The sequence below is a fragment of the Rhyacophila brunnea genome, unplaced genomic scaffold, assembly GCF_057557595.1.
Source record: "Rhyacophila brunnea isolate RB1 unplaced genomic scaffold, BYU_Rbru_1.0 scaffold_9, whole genome shotgun sequence".
Lineage (NCBI taxonomy): Eukaryota > Metazoa > Arthropoda > Insecta > Trichoptera > Rhyacophilidae > Rhyacophila > Rhyacophila brunnea.
In genome coordinates this window covers 21512979-21536704 of record NW_028233361.1, presented here as the reverse complement: position 1 = coordinate 21536704, position 23726 = coordinate 21512979, and the positions used below count along the sequence as shown (strand labels likewise).

General features: G+C 34.8%; 1 long non-coding RNA gene across 3 annotated transcripts in view; it reads right to left on the bottom strand.

Annotated features, from left to right (window-relative positions):
* Positions 1-23726, bottom strand: part of LOC147063386 (uncharacterized) — a 55264-nt gene that overhangs the window by 924 nt on the left and 30614 nt on the right. The window contains exon 5 of one of the 3 annotated variants that reach the window (XR_015072071.1): positions 16296-16566. The exons of 1 other annotated variant lie outside the window; for it this stretch is intronic. This is a non-coding gene — a long non-coding RNA (uncharacterized LOC147063386). Of the gene's footprint in view, positions 1-16295; positions 16567-23726 lie in introns of those variants that run through there. One more of the 3 variants, XR_015072070.1, reaches the window with a different exon arrangement.

Here is a 23726-nt window from a genome sequence, read left to right as displayed (position 1 = left end):
AAGATTAACCAATTTAAAAGTGGTTAAATATCAATACACAATAATCAAAAACATTAAAAAACATATAATACGTCACGAAACTAGGTATATATTTTTTTACTATTGATTTTATTAAAAACTGTATGAATTTAAAAATTATCTAGATAATATAAATTTAAAAATAATAATAGTAAATGAGTAGGTAAAATTTCTAGATTACACATAATTTTAAATAAAATTTACTTACAAAATTTTAATCAATTTCTTTATGTATCAAAACAAGCATGTGTTGCCCATCGGCAAAAATAAGAGTGTGTATGAATAGCGATAAATCACAGAAGCCAATAACACGATGATAATGCCGCCCCTCAGGCTAGCGCCCTGTTAGCCCACATCCACCACCCCATGTGGAGGCTATGATGTACTGTTTTCTAACAATATGTTTGGCCCGTGTCCGGAAACTTGTACGTATGCAGTTCGCCGTATCACACTTCAGCGTGAAATGTTGTATCGGAAATATATGACCGTATATTAAAGATCGTCCAACCTCTTTGGGTCGTACAGTACTGACATAAAATTCATGTCCAAATAAAAACGGTTCTTGTCGGTTTACACTTTACAAGAAGCCAAGAGCAAACGAATTTTGAAAATAGCCGATATACTGGATTATTTATTAGGTAAGATTAGGTTACGCTTCCATTCTTAAATTCATGAATTTTGCCAAAATCAGCTATGAAAATCGAATTAATGTTCATATTGAATTTAATAAAATTGGAGACCGAATAGTATACGGTTATCTCTTTTCGATAAGAAAGCTTACGGCGAGCTGTGCCACGGTGAAATGTTTTACGTACAATTTACATGTAACCTGTTTATCCATATGAAATAAGTTAGTGAAGCGATTCTACGCGGAGCACTAACCAGGCTATCATTAATGAAGTTAATAATCTCACTATATAATATCAGTAGGCACTACCAAATGCTTCCTTATATTTCTTGATGTTCACGGTCCAGCGGGTTTTTGGACTAGATGCTAAGTTTTATAATACAATATAGTAAATATAGCACGTACCTATGGTCAGGATGTGGAAGCAAATTTTAGTCGAGCTCGACCATTAGGTATTGTAATTTTATAACATCCCACATTAGCTGACGTTAATAAAGCGTATAGGTATAAACAATACTTCAATTTAATGTTGTTTCTATCAATGTATACATTGGACAATATAACTTGGTCGGTAGCTGGCGGCTATATTTTTATGCAAAAAAAAAACGATTACGATAATAAACAATTAGGCAACTTATATAATATTAAATATATTGATCGGGTAATATATCGCAATTGTATTGCAAGATATTGCAAGTGTTGAATGTATTTAAACATTTATCCACAATCTAAGAAATAGCAATAAAATATGACCTACTGTATAACATTTTCGTTTGACCCTTTTCCCTAAATAATATGTAAGTATTAAAAATATATTTAAATTAGCAGCATGATAATAATGCAAATATTTTATATTTAAGCAATACTTTAATAATGTGGTTCCTATCAAAGCGTTCTTCGGCCAATATTTATGTAAACATGCTAGGTATAAAACTATATTTTTATGCAAAAAATCGATTAGGTGTAAAATATGTAAAGTTTATAGATAAGATAATATATTTAAATTATATTTTGATGATTTGTCTTTCAAGTAACGAGGCAAAAACTAAATACATGCCTGTCTATGTCACACCACGAGAAGTCGCACCAAAGTTAGATATTGGTGCATACAAGCTTGATACGGTCGACAGTTTCATATACCATGGATCTCTTGTAACTCGACATAATGATATTACAGAAGAAATCAACAAGAGAATCATGTCTGCGAATAAATGCTACTTTGGCCTGTTAAGACATTTTAAGTCCCGCATACTACCTCGCCGAACTAAAAGCACTCTTTACATGACACTTGTAAAGCCAGTGCTCACCTACGCATCGGAAACCTGAACATTAACTCTGCGAAATGAACGAGCCCTGAACATATTTGAAAGAAAAATTCTCCGCCGTATATATGGACCGATCAAGGATGGCACCAATTGGAGAAGAGATAATATAATGCTGAGATCTACGGGCTGTACGAAGATTGCAGCGCAGTTCAATCAATTAAGATTAGGAGACTGCGATGGCTAGGTCATGTACACCGTATGAATGACAATGAACCGGCAAAGAGAGTGATGCCCAGCAATCCAATAGGACGTAGATGAAGAGAGAGGCCAAAGATTCGCTGGTTGGATAGAGCTGCCAGTGACTGCCGTATTCTGGGGGTACCAAATTGGAAAGCGGCCACACTGGTTAGGGACAGGTGGAGGGAGCTGTTGGAGGAAGCCAGGACCCACACCGGGTTGTCGCGCCCCTGATGATGATGATGTCTTTCAAGTAAATCGCTTGCCGATTGAACGTTAATTATTTAAATAAAGTAGTAATGTTTATTAATTAAATTTGAATTTACGTGATATCGCGGAAAAGATATCTAAGTGTCGTTCTAGAGATGGGTTCATTGCCTAAAATAGCTGTCAACATAAATATCATTATATTTCCGTGGAATTAATATTATAGTGTAATTTTATGTAATTTTTTTGACTTCATACTACGGAAGTCAATACCACCCGACCGAGGCATACATGTTACCCCCACGGTAAAGCTATGCGACCTGGAATACGCCGATGATGCTGTCCTATTCGACAACTCAATCGAGGGCATTCAAGAGACAATCGACAGGTTGCATAACAACTCCTCTCGCGTTGGTTTGAAAATCAACGCGAATTATACCAACGTCTTGTGCAATAGCACCTGTCCTGATCCAGATTTCCCTCTGATTAGCGATGGACAAAACATTGAGAGCGTCAACAGCTTCAAGTACCTGGGGGTACACATCACGGGAGATGGCATTTTGCAGAAAGAGCTCGCTATCCGAATGGGAATGGCTGGAGCAACATTCAACTCGATGCGAAATATCTGGGACTCACGATTGTACTTGGTCAAAACCAAATGCCGCCTATTCGACGCTTGTATTCTGACGGTGCTGCTTTAAATAATAAAATGCCTAATTCTTGTCAAATTTGCGATAACAGAGATTATCAATATAATTTTTTATCGTGAATATTTTACAAAAATTATCTCGTAATAAATTATACTAATGGTTTCATAAATGCGTTTAAAAATTAATAAATGTAAAAAATCTTAACACCACTGCACAGTTATGTACCGAATTATGACTATATTCTAAAACATTAGAGCGAGAGGTTTAAAAGAATACTATTTTATGTAACAAAAATACTTTATGCAGTCATCAAATTTTTAAAATAATTATAAAAGATAATAAGGCTTCAAAATTATATAAATAGATTATCTACAACGTTTAAGGAGTGTCCAGGATCATGGTTTGAAAATACAATAAAAACTCAATTTTGACCTGGCATTTTGCAGAAAGAGCTCGCTATCCGAATGGGAATGGCTGAAGCAACATTCAACTCGATGCGAAATATCTGGGACTCACGATTGTACTTGGTCAAAACCAAATGCCGCCTATTGGACGCTTGTATTCTGACGGTGCTGCTTCACGGTAGCGAATCATGGCACCTTACGAAGGCTCAGAGCAACCGTATACTGAGCATCGAAAACAGATGTTTGCGACGAATACTGGGTGTGCGGTGGTATGTCTTTAGGAGCAACGAGGAGATAAGAGAACGCACCAAGCAGCCTCTCATCACGCTGAAAGTGAAGAGGCGACGTTGGACCTGGCTCGGCCACGTGCTGCGGTTGCCAGAAGAAAACTTTAACCTGGCTTGCCTGTTCTTCAAGCCGACCGGATTCCAGCGACCTGGAAGGCCGCTAAATACAATCTACAGAGTGTATACGGCGGAGCTACGGGATGCTGGTTTGACCTGGAACGAAGCAAGAAGACTGGCGAGCGACAAAGATTCTTGGAGGCGCCGCGTGGTGTCCATATGCTCCAGTTAAGGGGCGGATATGGCCAAAGAAGAAGAATATATATTATGTACTTAGGTATTTTAACAAAAATGCGAACAGCCATATTTGTAATTTGCCGTATCTGAACATTGCAGGAATTAACCTGTGATAGCCTGTAACCTTTTTCTAAGCTGTCAAGGTATCACTTTCTAATTATTTAAAAGGAAAAATATTAAGTGAAATAACAAATTTGGATGTTTATCTATATATATATAACATTTTATTGAATTATTAGGCGTAATGTTATTTGCTTTAACATTTTTTACGTAACGGGTTATTGGGATGCAATGTAGTTACAACATGTACACAACATCCACAACCACGGACCCCTCCAAGCCAACCCGCCTCGCACTACACTCAGTCTCAATCGAGCGTATAACGAGGTTCTACGTGTGGCTGTGAAGCACTAGCAGCTTTCCGCACTGGTAATGTCTCAGGAGCAGATACCAAGTCTTTTGTCGCCACGATACGTTACCACGCTCTGAAGTGAGCTTTGGTTGATTATAATGATTTAACTCTAATAAAAAGTGCCGTGGACCGACTCTCAGAGTATATTCTCGGATATTCCCAGAGTATGTGGTCTGTTTTTCTCCGACGCAAGGACATGCAGCAAACCCAACATGGCCTGTCAAAAAATTGACTGGCGTAGTGGTCAGGAGTCAACTTCGTTATCTCCAATCGCCATTGTACGTTTTGAAAGAACAAATATGTATACATGCTCTGTTGTCTGATATTAACAGTCAGATATGGGATATTAAATATTTAGTTTGTTTAGCTTCCTTCACCATTTGTAAAAAGTCACTTACTTAATATTAACATTAGGCCATCGTGATATCAAATTTTCGTTCGACCTTTTCCCTAAATATTTATTAACAATATTATTTAAATTATCAGCATAAAAATGATCCAAATATTGATAACTAAGAAACTATAGGCTTACACATTTATAATAGAAAGTTTTTAAAACAATTAGAAGTAGGTAGGTACATATTTTTTTAATCGAACCTAAGTTTCTTATCGAGAAAAAACATTTCCTCATTGAATGAATCAAACACGAATATAAAATGATTATAACACAGATATTAAATTATACAGTTAAATGTAAAACCATTGTAGATACTCTTTATCATTATAAAGTTCAGACAATCGGTGTGTCCAACTAGCGTAGCATGGCAAGGTAGAGGAGATAGATGGTTAAGATTTACTTTGAAGGTAGTCAGGGACCCATACGGCCTACAGCGTCATTGATATTAAGATTTTAACTATTTTATTTAATTTTCATCAAGCATTTCCTTCCTGAATAAATAATAATCTACAAGTATGGTCAAAAAAAAATTACACGACCTTTTCCCTCCCGTTCTATTCTGGAAAGTAAAATAATAGTTTATTATAAATAATATAATTTGTCAATATAAAATGAAATGAATTTTGAAATTTGAAATTGATCGCAATTTGTTGGTTCAGCGTAGGTACCGCAAACTGCTGCCTGAAGACTAAGGTAAGGACAAATGAAAATTTCATTTTTATACAGCAAATTAAGTTGATTTTTAAATAATTAAAACGTCAAACTACCAGAAAAATGTAAAAGAAAACAATGTAATGATCTTTTTTAGTTTTTTGAAAACCTGCCAGTGCATCTCAATCGGTGAGGTTATTTCTTTCTCTTACTTCAAAAGTAAATTCTTTCCATATCTCTTTCGCTTATCGTTGTACATTTTTAACATTTTCTTAATAAGAAATACAAAAAAAAAGATAATACTTACAGATATGAGAGTAAGGTATTGTTATTTATTAAAAAAAAGTACAAAATAAATGAAATGTTCTTTCAATTCTAAGACTTTAAATCTTTCTAATAAAATAAGTATAAATAATCGCAAAATAACAATAGGAAGAAAAATTAGTTTTATATTTATTATTTTGTTTACTTATAAAAAATATAAATTAGTGATTTAATATTTTAGTTTATTTAATAATTTTTAAGTAATGTGCCATAAATGTAAATTATGACTAAGTAATAATTATATAAGTTATACTTAGTTAGAAAAATAAATAAATCTGTGTATCCATTTTTAGTTTAGAGACTTTTTTAGCATTCTATCTTCTATCTATTATCTATAATATATATCTGTATTTTATAGTAACAAATAGTTTTGGCAACTCAAAATCAGATGGTAAGATTATCATTCCTGGCCCAGTGGTTTAACAATGAAACCACTGGTTAAAAAAGGGTTGTAAGAAGAATGCTTAGATTTTGACAATTTCTTTTATTAACGCATTTTGTATAAAATTTGTAAGCATATTTTTTGTGTTTTTAATTTTGTGTTTTTAATTTTCAATTGTTCGTATGATGGTTTTTTATTCATAGCAAGAGTAATGCCGATAAATTTTAATGAATCTGGAATAAATTTGGGATAATAGGTTGGAGATATCTTGTCTACTTTGGCGTTTTCATCAACTTCCTTGTACAAATAATATATAAAACAGGGGTGCCCAACCCAAATCGCTTGGCGGGCCAAAAAAAATATTGCTGAGCTTATGTGGGCCACACACATAGATATAATAAATAAAACAATGAACTTATTCAAAATATTTTATTACCTTATAATTAATATGACACTTGTTTTTGTACATTGTTTGATATCTTTTTCATATTGACTGGTATAGCCGACGCGCATCGCAGTTGATTGGTCGTGTTTTCGTCGAGCAACCTGCTGCGACACTTCGTTTTTACTACATTTGATTTCGAAAAGAACGATTCGCAGCGATATGTAATCTCAAATTTAATGCTGCTGTGATGCACATTGCCAGTCGTTTTATTTTGGAAATTTATCTTCGAGGATATATTTTTGATAAAACTCAAGCTTATTCTCTTTGAAAATGCACTTTAACTCTATGCTTGATTGCAGTTCTATTAGCTCCATTTATAAATTGGGATGCGCTGTATCTACCTCCACATTAAATGGAGTGAAGAATATTTTGAACATTTCCTCAATGACATACTTTTGCATAAATACGAATCTGATATCGAATTCATTAATTAATTTTATGACTCCATTAGAATATTAAAAAAATATCTTTACAGTCACCAAGTACGGAGTGTGTGGAGCCGGCATAAGCATTAAAACAGGTACTAGCAAGCAGCACAATAAGAAAGGTCTAATTTCATAAAATATAAATAAATGTGGTAAATTTTCGTGATTTTTTTATTGTATGTATACCAAAATGCGAAATATAGAAAGCTGAAAACTTCAATTATTGGGTCTTGGGCCACAAAAAGTCTTCATTTGGGCCGCGGTTTGGGCATGCATCTAAAACATATTCGTAAAACCACAATAAATAAAGAGATGTTGAATTTTTTAAATAACAGTGTATTACTAAAGGTTGAATAGTAGCAGTTTGTTCACATCCGAATACTTGGTACCGTCCACAAATCCCACTTCTATAGTTTATATTGTATTGGTCTATCCAGCTTATATTGGATGAATAATTGATATAAACTATTTCTCACAAAAATGTTCATTAATACAACCTTCACTTTGTGGGGCCAAATATTTCGTTTAGAAGTAATAATAGTAATTCTTAAATGAAAATAATTATAGTATTAATACCATCGACCGAAGGTACTTGATGGAATTTGAATTTAAATTCTAATGGATTAAAGTTTTGAACCCAAGTTTTCTCCTCGTGTATTTAATATTTTTTTATAAATAATACCTTTATAATAATAATACTATAGCTTCACATTTTTATATTCACTAAATTCGTGCCACTCTACTTTGACGTCGCGACGCTGGATTAATTTTTTTTTCATTTTACAAATACTCACTTTTTAATATGGATTTGGATAAACATGTTCTCTAATATTAAAGTATTCAGATTTTTAACGGAACTACCACTCTCTCCTTCACATTTCAATAACTAAAGCGAGCAAGAAAGTAAAGTAGTAAATTATTGAAACTTTGTTTATAGGCGAAATAATTTATTTTATATCATAAGAAGATCGTAAATTGTGGGTCTCCATAGAGGTGAGGTTTGTATTAACAGATTTTTATTTTTACGAGAAATCGATGTTAGCCCTTTGCTCAACCTATTAGGTCCATACACTCACTCCAAACACACATTGAAAAACAATATGAATATTATTTCACTCTCCTATACCTCAGCATCGGAGCACAGAACAAGCACAAGGCTGCGCCATTTATTTTAGTCCAACACCACGTCTCGCGGCACTTACCTACATTATCATACATATCGTTCAAGAATCAGGTGGAGTCGTCCAAAATCTAAGTCTATTCGGTGACTCTGATTTTGCAATTTCGGACTGCAAGTATTTGTCATAGGTACCTATAATCTAATGCCATTTGCGTACCATCTTCGTTTATAAATTATCTATGACAGACATTTAAACCAAATGACATGAGTGTAAATATCAGAAATGGTATTTTCTGAAATATATGTTTTTTATTGAATACAGTGGCCTACTGTCTTCGCTAGACATTAGATTCAAATTGGCGTCCTAACCATAAATAATAGATTTTATTATAATAATGAAATAATTGTAATAATAACGAGACTTGTGGTACTTGATTACTTAATGTAATCGGTATTTAAGATGGGATCATAGTTTTTGCTTTAGGGCGGACCTTTACTTGAATGCCAGATTTTTGGCTGATTGGTCAGTTTTGCGAAGAAAATTTTTTTTTTTTGACATTTAGATTGTTGCGGCAATAATTATTCATTTTGTTTTTAGATTGAGCCCAAATGAATCGGTCAAATGGCTAACAATTATTTTTCGGTACATAAGGTTTTTTAAATGACATTGCAGGAGGAAGGAGGGAGGATGGTTCAGTAATCGTTTTAATATTTTTTTTTTCTATTGGTATATATTTTCTCAGAAGTGTTTTCAAAGTTATATATGTTCAATATAAAGAATAATACATTCTTAAATCTTGTGAATTATTTGTTGAATAAAAAATAGCCAATTAAATCGTATGTTGGTTGTACTACGACGTCGTGTTATTATCAAACTAATAGTATACTCTATTCTCATAACATACTTTCACGCATATTTTTAGGTAGGTAGGTATTTGAATTTCATATGAAATTTAAATATTGATATAATAGTTTGGATAGTGATTCTACAAAGTCTCCAGATAATTTAGCCAGACTAAGCTCGCAAAGATACCTCGAATTCTTCTTTTTCGACCAGGGAACACAAAATTAATGGAAACTGGCTTACTGGGTATGGTATAATAGTCTAGAGAACTCGAGTGTGGAAAAATATGGGATAAACGTAAATATGTCGTGTTAAAGAATGTGCTATTTTCAATAGTTACCTACCTAGGTCTGTATCATAATTATATGCATTTTAGTTTTTCACATTATTCTAATACACGTACATTATACGTATCATTTGTGTTGAGTATTCTTGAATATGCCAGCATTATTTGGAGTCCTAATAGGTTCATGCACACAATTAAGCTGGATCGAGTCCACAATAGATTTCTTAGATTTCTCTACTTAAGAACATACGGGTTCTTTCCTTATGATAATGACAATAAAATGAATTTCCTGACTTGTTTTCTTCTGGGTATGCTATCAATGCAACCTCTGTCTACCCGAAGAGTGATTGTTCTTTTAAAGCATTTCTTTTTACTTCTTCGTGGGTTCATTTACAATCCGCATATACTGGCAAATATTAATTTTCATGTTCCCACCAATATCACTCGCAGCTCCACGGTCTTCAAGATACCGCGTCGCAGGACAGATGTTATGTTTCATGATGCTGTGTATCGTGCAATTAGCTTATTTGATGGCACCATAAAGGTTGATTTGTTTTTTATTAATTATATAATGTTTGTAGACGTTTTAAATAGGATAAATTTATAATTGTATATATTATCATATTTCTTTAATATTTACACATGCTGTCTTTTCCACTTTCTTGTCATATTAGTTGTTATTTGTAATTAAGATATTTTTATATATTTGTATGTATTATGTATTATGGCGCATTGGCCAAAAGCTGTAATGCCGTAATACTCTTTTTTATAAATAAATAAATAAATAAATATTTGTGGACAGTCGACAAGGTTTTTTAACTTAGGTTTTATGACGGTCAGGCCATAAACTACCCTGCTTCAAAAATTTGGTCCATGGCGATAGCTTTTAGATTTCTATTTAATATGTTTTGTGTTTTCAACCTTCACACAGAACACCAGTCCAACAGATTTAGGCAAAGATGCAAGGGTTGGCGGTACTTACCAATTTTCTAAAATAAGTCAATAATAGTTTGTATTATTTATGTCGAATCTTAACAGCCTACCTCCACCCTTCGCCACTGATTCTATCATCATCGGCCGGGGGCGATCCACTGATGGGTGTAGACTTTCTCAAGCACCTCGTTCTCTTCTGGCTCCCTAATTCTTCGCTGCCGCTTTATAAACTTTATGATTTCGTTTATAATCTATTTAAAATTCTAGTAGCTTACATTATACTTTACTTTATATAAATATATAATTATATACCTATATATATTTTTTTCGTAACACTATACAGGCTAAGAGACCCAATGGCAGTGGCGTGGTGAAATAAATAGTAGTGTATTTGATAATATAAGTGAAACAATCACAAACATCCAGGCTTAAAAGAAAACTAAAATATATTGACCTCACCGGAATCTAACCCGGTGCTCCCGGATGAAAAGCCAGTGCCTTACGCACTCCACCACGCGAGCCGCTATACAGTGGGTTATAGGCCGCCCATATCTTTGTTTAGTGCCCTTAGGGTATCACTGTGTGATGAGATTGGTGCAACAGTTGTTCAGTCACCGAGCGACATATCCAGCCCATTGCCATTTCATCAGATTAGCTGCAGTTATCATATTGCGTACCTACTCTTATATGCTGCATCCTTATATCCATTGGTTTCTTTTGTGGTCAATTCGCAGTTAGTCCGGCATGCAGGTTTCCATGGTATGTTGTGTTAGGTACGCGTATTTTTTAAATCTATGTTTTTATAATAAACTAAAAATATATTTAGTAAGTATATATATATATTAATTCCTTGGTTGCTAAGGGTGTCTATAATTGAGAATTTTTTGATGGAATCTAATGCCTTTTCACAGTCTCTAAAACCAAGATATAATGGCAGTTTGCATTCCTGGTAGCGCTTTATGATTTCCCTGACGACCTGTAAATGATCCATAGTACTGTAGCCTCTTCTGAATCCAGCTTGTTCTTATGGTTGATTCTCGTCTAGAACTGTTTAGAGACACTTTGAGAGTATTTTCGTGAAAACTTTATACAGAATTGGCAGTAGACTAATTGGTCGATAGTTTTTCAGATCTTCAGTGTCTCCTTTCTTATGGAGAATAATAATGGAGGCATTTTTCCATGACTCTGGGATATTCTCTTCGTGCAAACAAGCCGTGAACAGACGTGCAAGCACTTCGCTCACCGTCCTCCCGGCCCGTTTGAGAACATCGATAGTCAGCCCATCTTCTCTCGGGGCTTTCCCACCCTTCATGTACAACATAGCATATTCCACCTCTGTGGTAGTAACCTCGGGAAGAGGATCTCCATATTCTCCGTTCACCAGAAGATCTGAATTGATGTCAGTGTCATCTTTGTATAGAATGATGTAAAACTCTACAACAGTGTCTAGTAGATGATCCCAGTTACGCACGATACTTCCATCTTGGGCTTTTAGCGTCGTGATCTGCCATATCATTATTGACATATGCTGCTTGTTCTTATGTAAGCTCTTTCCTGATGCAACAATTGATTCTACAAGGTTCATATTGAACTTACGAAAATTTTCTTCTATGTTTTAACGTAGAGTTTTGCAGAGCGTGGAGTACTCGAGATCATTTGTAACTTGTTGATCGCTTTTCGTACTCCTACGCAGCTTCATAAGATCCAACGTTTCCTTTGAGAGTTTGTTTACTCGTTAAATCACAGCAGCAACTGTCTCTTCCGAAGATTCTATAATGATTTTTGTTATTGCCTCGGTGTTTTGTAAGGAGATAGGGTCATTTTCAGCATGGAAGGCTGCTTGCCTGTTTTCCAGCTCTTGTTGGTATTTGACTCTGCTTCTCAAGCCTCTGCGGACTCTGGGCTTCTGCATCAGTTTGGATCTCTCACGTTTGATGTTAAATCGTACTTTACACCTTACCATTCGGTGGTCGCTGCCAGTATTAAATCTGTTAATGACTGTGCAGTCTAGAAAAATATCCTTCTTGTCGGTGAGGATGTAGTCGATTTCGCTGGTTTATTTTGCCGGGCTTCGCCATGTCCATTTTTGGGAAGGCTTCTTTTTGAAGAATGAGTTCATGGTGTAGAGATTGTGGTTTTCCGCAAACTCCACTAACATGTCTCCTCGGCCATCCCTGATGCCATGTCCGAAGTGCCCGACCGCTACATCATCCTGGTGTTGGGATCCAATTCGTGCATTAAAGTCTCCCATGATGATAGTGAAGTGACATTTCCCTTTATTTTTCAACGTACTGATTCTTCATATAGCTCCTCCACTTCTTCATCAGGTGAGTTTTGAGTGGGCGCATAAACTTGCAAAAGCAGAATCTGGTATCTTTTGCTGAGCTGAAGTGTTAAACTTGCTACTCTATCTGAGGAGAAATCAAATTCAACTATGCAATCTTTCCAGAGTATGTGGATTAAAAATTCGACACCGCTTGTATGTCCGGTCTTAGTCCCATTATAACAGAGTACATGTCCGCTATGAAGATTGACGATATCGTCTCCTTGTCGTCTTATCTCGCTGAGCCCAAAAATATCCCAATGGATTTTTTCAAGTTCTTCTTCGAGCTCTAGAAGTTTGACGTTGCTGGATAATTTTCTCGCATTATAGGTGGCAATGGTCGTCGGTAGGCAGCTGTTACCGTCTTTCCGGAGATTCTTAGCACCCTCTGCCATATCGACGCCTTGCGCTCTGCCTTGACGCTACATAAACATATTGAACAGTATATACAGTGTGCCACAGCATGCGTGAAACTTCACAAACGGTCGTGTTAAAATTCCCCATTAACAAAGGTGTCCGGCAAGGTGATACCATTTCATCTAAACTATTCACCGCTACTCTTAAGGAGTTATTTAGCAAACTTGATTGGGAGGAAAAATGTGTTACAATTAATGGGGAGCACCTCAGTCACCTGCGCTTTGCAGATGATATTGTTATACTCTCACAAGACCCGAAAGACCTCCAAGGTAGAATGCAAAAACTCGCGGATGTCAGTCAAACGGTCGGCCTAGAGATAAACGTCTCAAAGACAAAACTGTTTTTCGGACCTTGCGATTATCTGTATTAATGGCACCCAACTCAAACAAGTCAGCAGCTACGTCTATCTCGGACAGCAGGTGCCCATAGACGGAATCATGCACGATTAAATTGCTCGAGGAACAAAGCTGGGATGGAGTGCTTTCGGACGTCTGAATAGTATTTTCAAGAGTGACCTACCATTATGTCTGAAGCGAAGGGTGTTCAACCAATGTGTGCTACCCGTGCTCACGTATAGCTGCGAGACGTGGACCCTCAACACGAGAGATGTCCAAAGGCTAAGAGTCGTACAGCGAGGCATGAAGAGGTGTATGTTGGGTATCACGCGAAAGGACCGTAAGAGAAACGAATGGGCTAGGAAGCAGACAGGAGTACTCGATGTAATAGACGTTGTCAAACAGCTAAAATGGAGATGGGCGGGGCACATTGCTCGTCGAAAAGACGGCCGCTGGACAAATGCCGTCATCCAGTGGTACTCAAGGGGCACGAAACGGCTACAGGGTCGCCCTAAAAGCCGCTGAATTGACGAACTGGTAAAGTTCGGCGGAAATACGTGGCAGCGAAAGACACAGGACCGAGAGAATTGGAAGAAGCTTAGGGAGGCCTTCATCCAGCAGTGGATTGACCCCGGCTGATGATGATATATATTAATATTGATTTCATAAACAAAACTTACGCGTGTCAATAAAATTATCTCGGCGTAAAGGCGGAAGAGTTAGGTATTAAGCCATTAGGTTAAGTAATCTCAATCGATGATAGACATTGGGTATTGAGTAAATTAATATTTTTTTTATATCCTGATAATAAAATTATAAAATCGGAGCATTTCGATTTTATAATTATGTCTTATTTTATTTTTCAGTCGGTTTTTCTATTCTTGTAAAATATTTTGAATAGCTCTCTCAACTGTACGCGATTTTCCATAACAGTATTTATTTTCTTGGTTGCTGCATTTTATTGGGACCATCACTAATAATTGTTCATTTATTGTATATTAATAATATCATACTCATCATATTGTAACATTCTGTTATTGATCCTGTTGGTTGAACTTATTAGATACTAATTATATACATATTAAATTATAACAATATCGTAGAAGGTATCATATTACACTAAATTTTATATCTGTATTAACAATGATACATTTTATTTAGAAGCGCTACTTTATTCAACATAGATCATTATTGAGGGGAAGGCTTCAAATGCTGGAAGAAACATATAGAAAAATTTCAACAGAAAACAGTAAATAAAAGCCTTCAAGTGATTCATTTGATAAATTATCAGGTATTTTGCTGAAACAATATTGAGTTAATTTCAACGAATCTCTAACTTTAACATTAATTACGAGGGTGGGTCAATAATTCCTTAGAAAAAAGCATTAAAACAGTTTTTATTTTTGTATTTTTTTTTTATTTCTCAACATAATCTCCTTGGAGCTCAATACACTTGGTTAGACGTTTCTCAATTTTTTTTAAGCCGTCAGAAAAATAAGTTTTCGGAAGGTCCTCAAAATAAGCATTTGTCCGATCGATGACTTCTTCATTTGAAAAAAAACGTTGTCCACTTAGCCATTTTTTTAAGTTTGGGAAAAGGAAAAAGTCACTGGGGGCTAAATCTGGCGAATACGGTGGGTGGTCGACCAATTCGAACTTCAATTCTTCAATTTTAGCCATTGATCGTAAACATGTGTGAAGACGGGCATTGTCCTGATGAAAGAGGATTTTTTTCCTGTTTAAATGAGGCCGGTTTTCTTCAATTTTGTTTTTTAGCTGATCCAATAAAGTTGCATAATAATCCCCTGTTATTGTTTTTCCATTTTCCAAATAGTCAACGAAAATAATTCCACGTGCATCCCAAAATACAGTAGCCATAACCTTACCAGCTGATTTTACGGTTTTCGCCTTCTTTGGACATGGTTCGCCTTTCGCAATCCACTGCTTTGACTGTTCTTTCGTCTCGGGAGTATAGTGGTGTATTTATGTTTCATCTACAGTCACAAAGCGACAAAAAAATTCATCCGGATTGCGTTGCATGAGCGACAACAGAGCTTTAGAGGCCACCACCCTATTGCGTTTATTGTCGACTGTGAGCAAACGCGGCACCCATCTTGCAGAAATTTTTTTCATGCCCAATTTGTCATGTAAAATAGAAATGACGCTACCTTTTGAGATCCCTGTAACCTCAATTATCTCACTCAACTTTAATCTTCGGTCACTTAACACCATATCGTGGATTTTATTGATCATTTCTGGTGTAGCCACCTCTACAGGACGTCCTGAGCGTGGTTTATCCTTTGTTGATGTACGACCACGTTTAAATTCATTTAACCAGTTATAAATAGTTGCAAGTGAAGGAGCAGATATGCCGTGAACTAAATTCAACTCATTTTTTATTTCCTTTGCTGTTAACCCTTTTATATTAAAATGTTTAATAACAGCTCTAAACTTAATTTTCTCCATTTTCAATTTTTCCATTTTCCACAAGCAAATTTTCTTTTTAAATGTACGAGAAACACACAACAACCCGACCAATCTGATTGAAACTTCGCAGCATACTGAATCGGTAGTGCCGCTGCATGAAAACAAACCGCTTACAGTACTAGTCGCGCCACCTGTCAAATTTTCTAAGGACTTATTGACCCACCCTCGTATTATCTCTGAACTGAATAATTGTGGGTTGCACAATTCTGGTTCTGATCCACACATTTGAAGGTTATTGTTTTTTTGTATTTCAATATCAAATATGTACGTAGGTTTACGAAAAGACTTCGTGAACTATGAGAAAAACTATTTAATTCATTTTCATTTTACTGTTTTTTTACATTTTCTAGAATGCTTACAATATAATTAATATACAACTACGTCGATAACTTTACATTGTTATTTATGTGAATATACTGTCTCCATGATATTATTAAAATAAAATATTATAATTATTTATGTGTAGTTAGTTTTTCTTTAATATTTCGTTCTTTGAGATTTAGGTAGGATAAGACCATTAGAGACACTTTTTAGTGACAGGTATTCTTTATTTGACATTTTTGTTACAATATTATCAAGTATGTTTATAGTATAAGCCATATTATTATAATCAATAGAGTAATTTATTGTGTAATCATAATATTTGAACAAGAGTTTTGGTATTGTTACACTTAGGTACTTTGCATGCAATTAATTATCATCACCGGCACGAGCAAAGAGTACAGGCACAAACTCCTGTCAGAATTGGTGTTAATTTGAGGCATGCAAGAATACACGTCACCGCTGTGCACGCATCTGTAAAAAATAGCATGATTAATAATTAAGGTACATAATATGTTATTTAGGTACTTATTGCACCAAATATTTACAAAAGTTAGCCTTTAACTAGCATGTTTCATCGACCTTGCATGGTCAGTATTACTCAGTCGGCCAGTTAGTGACATTTATATTATTTGAAAAAATATAATTTTTAACGAGTTTTAATAAATTTATATTACAACGATATACATATGGTCAGGCTATTCATCCACTTTTCATATATTTTAAAATTCTACTGATGTTTTATAATATTAATTTCAATGGTATTTTCTAATTAAATAGTTTAAATTACCTAAAAATAACTAGAAAGAATTGACTTTCATTAATTCATCCCCTAATTTCTGTTTCTCTAATTAATTTATGTAATTGACAGACTTAATTATAATATGTAATGTCGAGGCGTATTGAACATGGCCGGGGCTTGTATCATTCTTATTAAATTGTAAATTAAACTATTCCTTTTCTTGAATAGGTGCTACCTAACATACCGCGACAGTCTATATAATGTGGAATGAAAATAAACACAACCCTACTTACTAGGTATCGTAGAACATGACGCGGAGATACCGCAAACTGCAGCCATCATAATTAAGGCGAAGACAAATACTAATTTCATTTTTATTCAACCAATTTTCTATCTATGAAAACGTCAAACTACAAAGAGAATGTAAAAAAATATTTCAATGACACGATCTTTTATAGTAAAGTTAGAAAATCTACCCTTCCTTCTCAATCGAGCAGGTTATTTATTTTTTCGTTAATATTGTCCATCATTTGTCACACTCACACGACGCAACCATCAGAACCTTATACATAACATCGGGGGTAAGATTACATCTTACAACATCCCCCCGACAGTTTTGTATAGAATGTAAAATGAATATTCTATATGATTTCCAGTAAAAACACAGTAAAAATTACGCTTTGTGTTATAGTTATGTCGACATTAATGTAATTGATATTTTGAAGATGTTAATCACAGAATATACGAGGTGTCGACTTTTTATATCTTATTTGTTACTGGGCAACATGAATGCGGTATGCAAAGTTTCTCCAGTAACCGAAGTCCAATGTCCTGGGTCCTGGGTTCGATTCGTGGGTCTGACCAATCTACATGTTGTTTTTCAATGTGTGAATGGACATGATAGGTTGAGCAAATGGCCTAACATCCATTGTAAAAACCAATTCTGTGGAGGTGCACTACTAAATATAACACAAAACATATTTGTTTAAAAATAATAAGTAAGTGCCTCGATGAGAGAATGAAATGATATTATATTCGGAAGTGGCAAACTCACGTTTACTTAGAACAGGCCACTGCAAAGAAGTATCAAAACCAGACTGCATAATGCATGAATGGTATGAATAAGTGCATACATTATCAACTACAACAGTGGACCCCGATCTACCGTTCTCGCATAAATCGTTCATTTTTAAAAGTCCCGCCAAACACCCATAAGAACTTTGTGAATTAATAATCCCGCATTAACCGTTCCCCGATTTATCGTTTCCCTTGATCTATCGTCTAAATATTATGGTCCCGTCACAAATATTATCCCGATTGACCGTTTTTGTTGACTATTTTTCATTTCGCTTTCGTAAAATTGTTTATGATACGTAAACATCTCGTATCACGAATTTTAAGTCGCAACTAAAATGCCCCCCCATGAAGTAAACTAGAACTCTAGCGGAGAAACTGAAAATAATTCAAGACGTCGAAAAAAATCCAGGAGAAATCGAGTTTTTTAAAATATATCTATATATATAAAAAAAGTCGGGTTAGTTACACCATTTATAACTCAAGAACGGCTGGACCGATTTTTATAATCTTTGATTTGTTGGATTTGTCTCCGCCCGGAATAGCAGAATAACTATTAAGATATTGGATAAATCACGGGAAAAAAAATTATGAAGACAATTCATTTTCTCATACATTTTGACATTTTGAACAATGAACGCGCAATCGAAAATAAAAGAAAATCACAAAATATTTAAATCCATACGATAGTCCATAATGACAGAAAGAATAAACAAGAAACAAACAAACAAATGAAAGGCATTGTGTGCATTATCTTTCCTTTGACAGTTGATTCAGTTCACCCTCAGGTAATCCCGAAATACTTTGTTTTCCGGCGAATTTTGGAGGAAGTTGTCCTGCCTGAATCTTTTTTACTTTTTCGACAGCGTCCATCCAAAAATAAAGCCAAGGATAAAATTACATGATCTCATTGCTGGTTTTGCTCATTATTTACCTACCGATTTCAAAAACCATCATTCGAACTTCATTCGACAATCGATCTACGTGAATAATCGAGCCGATTACCAGCTAGGTGCGCAAATAGCTATTTTGATCGTGATTTTCAAACGGTAAGTTGCCTTCGAAGATGTTCACTTTGTGAGGTTATCAAATTTGTGATTGTGTGTGCATCGATAACTGCTTCATTATGTAATTCTGAATTATGTGATTAATTTAGCGTTGAAATTGCCGTTAAACCTTCAAATGACTAAAACACCGATATATTGCGAAACACTCAGCAATGGCCAAAGTTTTGTTATCAAGTAAAATCATCACCTGGGATGAATGCACAATGGCGCACAAATGCGCATTGGCAGCACTCAATCGAACTATGAAAGATCTGCGCAATTACTCAAGATGTTTTGGTGGCCCAATGATTCTACTATCTGGCAATTTCTGCCAAACACTACCAGTCATTCCAAGATCGAACGCTGCCGATGAAATGAACACTTGCCTCAAATCATAGACTCTGTGGCGCTATGTAAAGAAACTTCGGCTGACGACGAACATGCGAGTTGCATTGCTAAACGATCCATCTGCCGACGATTTCTCTAAGCAATTGCTGACTATCGGTAACTGCCGTGTTCCTGACGACGAATCGAATGGATTGATTTCGTTTCCGCCGAATTTTTGAAATTTCGTCTCAGCGAAGGACGACCTCATCAACAAAGTGTTCCCGAACGTCATTGCTAACCACAAAAATCACAATTGGTTGTGTGAACGAGCAATTTTTGCGGCAAAGAACAAAGATGTGGATCACTTAAACTCCACAATTCAAAATCAAATCGTTGGTCCAATGCATTCCTTCAAATATATCGACTGTATAATAAACAAAGAAGAAGCAACCAACTATCCAACCGAATTTTTAAACTTATTGGATCTGCCTGGCTTGCCACCGCACAATTTACAACTGAAGATTAACTTGGTAGTTATCATGCTTCGAAATCTGAACCAACCAAAACTATGTAATCTATTTCATTTTGATTTGATTTTTGCTCATTTATTGAACTTAATTCATGTTGAGTATTTTAATTCAGCTAATAAATTAACACAAGATTATTGATTCTGAAGCGGTACGAAGTTCGCCGGGTCAGCTAGTATATATATATAGATATCCCGCATCTATCGTTCTTTTTTAGGGTTCCTTGAAAACCGTAGAATCGGGGTTTCACTGTAATAGAATCAAGCAGCAATACGATCCAATTGATCCCTGGATCTTTCCGTGAACTTGCTATTTTTTAAGGTTGACGATTGCTCAAAACGATCTTTGAATTTAGTTCTGTGTGAGTCTGCAGGATGTTATTAGGTAGAAAATATTCTCACGCATATAACATTTATTTTGTAGGTACCTATATATCTTCATATTTTGATATTCATTGGACTCGTGCCGCTCGTTGCTAACAATCATATTGTCCTTTACATGATGCTGTATAATATTATTTTTTCCTACCGTAATTTTACAAATAGTCACATTTTAATATGAAAATAGGTAAACATGTTGTTTGATGTTTTCGTATTCAGATTTGGACTTTTTCTCGCTTATTCAAACAATTGTAGCGATCAAGAAAGTTAATCAGTTATTCAAGCTTTGTTTATAAAATAGTATATATTATATGTTTATTATATAGTATAAATAAGGTATTTTTTATTGCTATTGTTATTATTTATTATACTATTTTCACTAGGCGAAAACAATACAAATTTAAATAGTTTGTAGGATGCCAATATATTTTTTAATTAGTTACTTCACCTTACCACGCCCCTACATCACAGGACGCAGCAAGCACGAGGTCTCGCCATATCTTTTTATCTTACGTCTTACATCTTACGGTGGGGTCGGCCAAGAATCAATTCGGTCTGTACAACAAGGACGCACTCGGCCGGAAACCTGCATTTTCTCGCTAGCTCGACAGTTTGTAACGCGGTGATACCAGTGTACCTGTAAGATTCGCTGGAGACATCGATTCTGAAAATTTGAAACGCGTCATAGCACAAAGCACCTGACAGGAAGCACACATGCTTTACAAAACGTCACAAACATTTAGTTGGAAATGAAAACACCGGAATCCGTCCGAGTTCGCTCTTGATGTACAAATCACATACATTTGTGGTCAACCCCACCTAAACTATTGTACAGCGTTACTACATATTAGTATAATTATTATATTATTACACATACGTGCTGCAGAAATGATATGTTAAGAGAAGCGAAATGGCAAAAATGGCGTTGGACTAAAATAAATAATACCACATTGTGTTTGCTTTGTGCTTCGATGGTGGGATGTATCAAAGTGAAGTAAGTAATGATATAATAATTATTATAGTTTATATTAAAACGTAGTCTGAACGTTAGATTTTAGAAAATAATAATATCGTTTGATTTTGCCACGTAGCTATGTCTTCCGTATTTATTCACGGTGTAAATAAGAACTCTGTACTTATTGATAGTATTGATTTGTGTAGCCTTGATGACTAGTTTAGAAACCGGGAGCATTAGTTGTTTGTTCTCCTAATGTGCAGAACTATCCTGCCATTCTGGTCAAATCGCTTTGTATGTTAAAATATTGCACATCAGCTGTTAGGATGAGTTTAGGCGGACGTTATTTTATATAACTATTACTATATATTTTTTAAATAGGTAATTAATAATGCAATATTGATGATGTTTTTATTTTCTCTTCTTCTTTAAATATTGTTAATATGTTAATTCTGTTCCAAAATAAATATTGTTTTCGTACAAAATTATTATTTACCACATAAAAATAGTATGATGAAAATCATAATAACAAATAATTTTCCCTTTAAACAGACGCTGGGGTGAGTTAAGAAAAAGTGTTAATTCCGTTAGAAATCTGAATACCAAAACATTAGAGAACACGTTTACCCAGATCCATATTAAAAAGTGACTATTATTTGTAAAATTATGTTTGGCAGAAATAATATATGTGATGGGTCGAATAAAGGATGTGCTTCCTCGCGTCGTCAGCGCCGATCGGCACAAGTCCAATGAATATCAAAATGTGAACCTATATTATACGTATATAATACGCGCGAAAAAAATAGGTAAGGCATAAAGCCCACCAAAAAAGCGTTCGGTGCGCTCACTACTGAGTAGGCCCCCTCCCACCCGCGCATTACCCTTCACCTATGTAAAAAGGGGCCCAAGAAGCACAAAATAATTATTATTATCAGCGTCTCTCATAACAAAGCAATAAAAATATTATATTATTTCTTGGGGCTTGTAATTACGCAATAACTAAACAATGAGTTCTCTGTTATTAAATAATGGCTTCTCGCCGACGACGACGGCTTCTATCGACGACGCTTCCAGAGCGTGATTTTGCTCGCCGTGTTCAATGAATGGACTACGTTGTATTTTCGTTAATTCGTCCGGCTGAAAAGCCACCAACGGTGACTCATGGGGCAGGCAGGCACAAAGTGTCGTCAAATCCAGTGTGCGCTGGCGTATTTGATTACGTTGTATTTTCGATGATTTACACGCCACTTGTGAAATTTTGCGCGAGAGCCCCACTCGCTCCGTTAAGTGGGTTTTACGCCTTAGGCTTAATTACACCAGCAGACTCAGCACACCCAACTAGAATCATCGATCGAGCCAATTATTGTTATAACCAATCATCGACGTTTAGCAGAAATTACACGGACCGATTCAGCTACCAACTCGATCAGTTGGTCTATTCTATACACAAGGCGGCTATAGGCGGCTATCGATGGTAGTTTATCATATTTATGTATTGAGGAGATTAATTGTTACATTAAGTTAACCGTCTATACTGTCAGTTGTTTAGTGCTTATTACATAATATGCAAGTAATTTCATATTTTTTAGTTTTGTCCAAAAAGTTATGATATAAAATATTATTAACATTGGATTGCAATATAAAATAATACTTATCTATTATTAATTATTAATGCAAACAGATCTATAAAGTAAATTAGCAAATTATAAACTGAACTGACATTTACAAGGTCGAATTGCATAACAAGAACTCAACAGAGTTATCAACATGTATGCATTATTAAATTAAGATGTAATAAATATTCTATATTTCAGGGGTCTCTGTTTGTGTAATTAATAGTTATTGTGTATTCTGTAAAGTTTTATTTTTGATTACCTACATAATTCATTGATGAGATCGTGTTGATATTTTTTTAATGTTTTTTTAGGATTAATTAAATTTATTTTCGCATTTTTATTATATTTTTGTATCTAAGACTAAACTAGGACAATCCTATTTCACATTTCCCAATTTCTGATTTTTCCAACATATGTATTTTTTCTCGTGCTTATATAAGAAAGAGTAATGCATTTTATTTCAATAATATATGTACAAACTACTAATAAAATTTTATATATATAACCAATTTTTAGTAAATATGGCAACATTCTTAATGTGAGACTAGTGCTTCACTGAAATACCAATTTATAATGGTAGATCTATAATAATACTGGGTGGAATTTAATCGCAATTAGTCAAAATTCACAACAAAAAATATTGACACATTTAGAAAATAGTTTTCACATAAACTGAATAATACCAAACAAAAGTAATGTATTTATCACATTTTTTTTAAATATTAGTAAACTTAGTTTTGACAACTAATCACATAGAAAAAGGAGAAAATTCACAAACCGAAACAATATTTCACTAAGCAAAACAATCCTTACTTGTGGTTACCATGGTTATCATAAATAATATACGACATATTTCAGATGATTCAAATAAAGTATGGCATTACTGTGGAAATTATCGTTCGAATATGAGAGTATGATTGGCTAATATTAATAAGTATTGTATCTTATTTTATTTTTTCACATTATT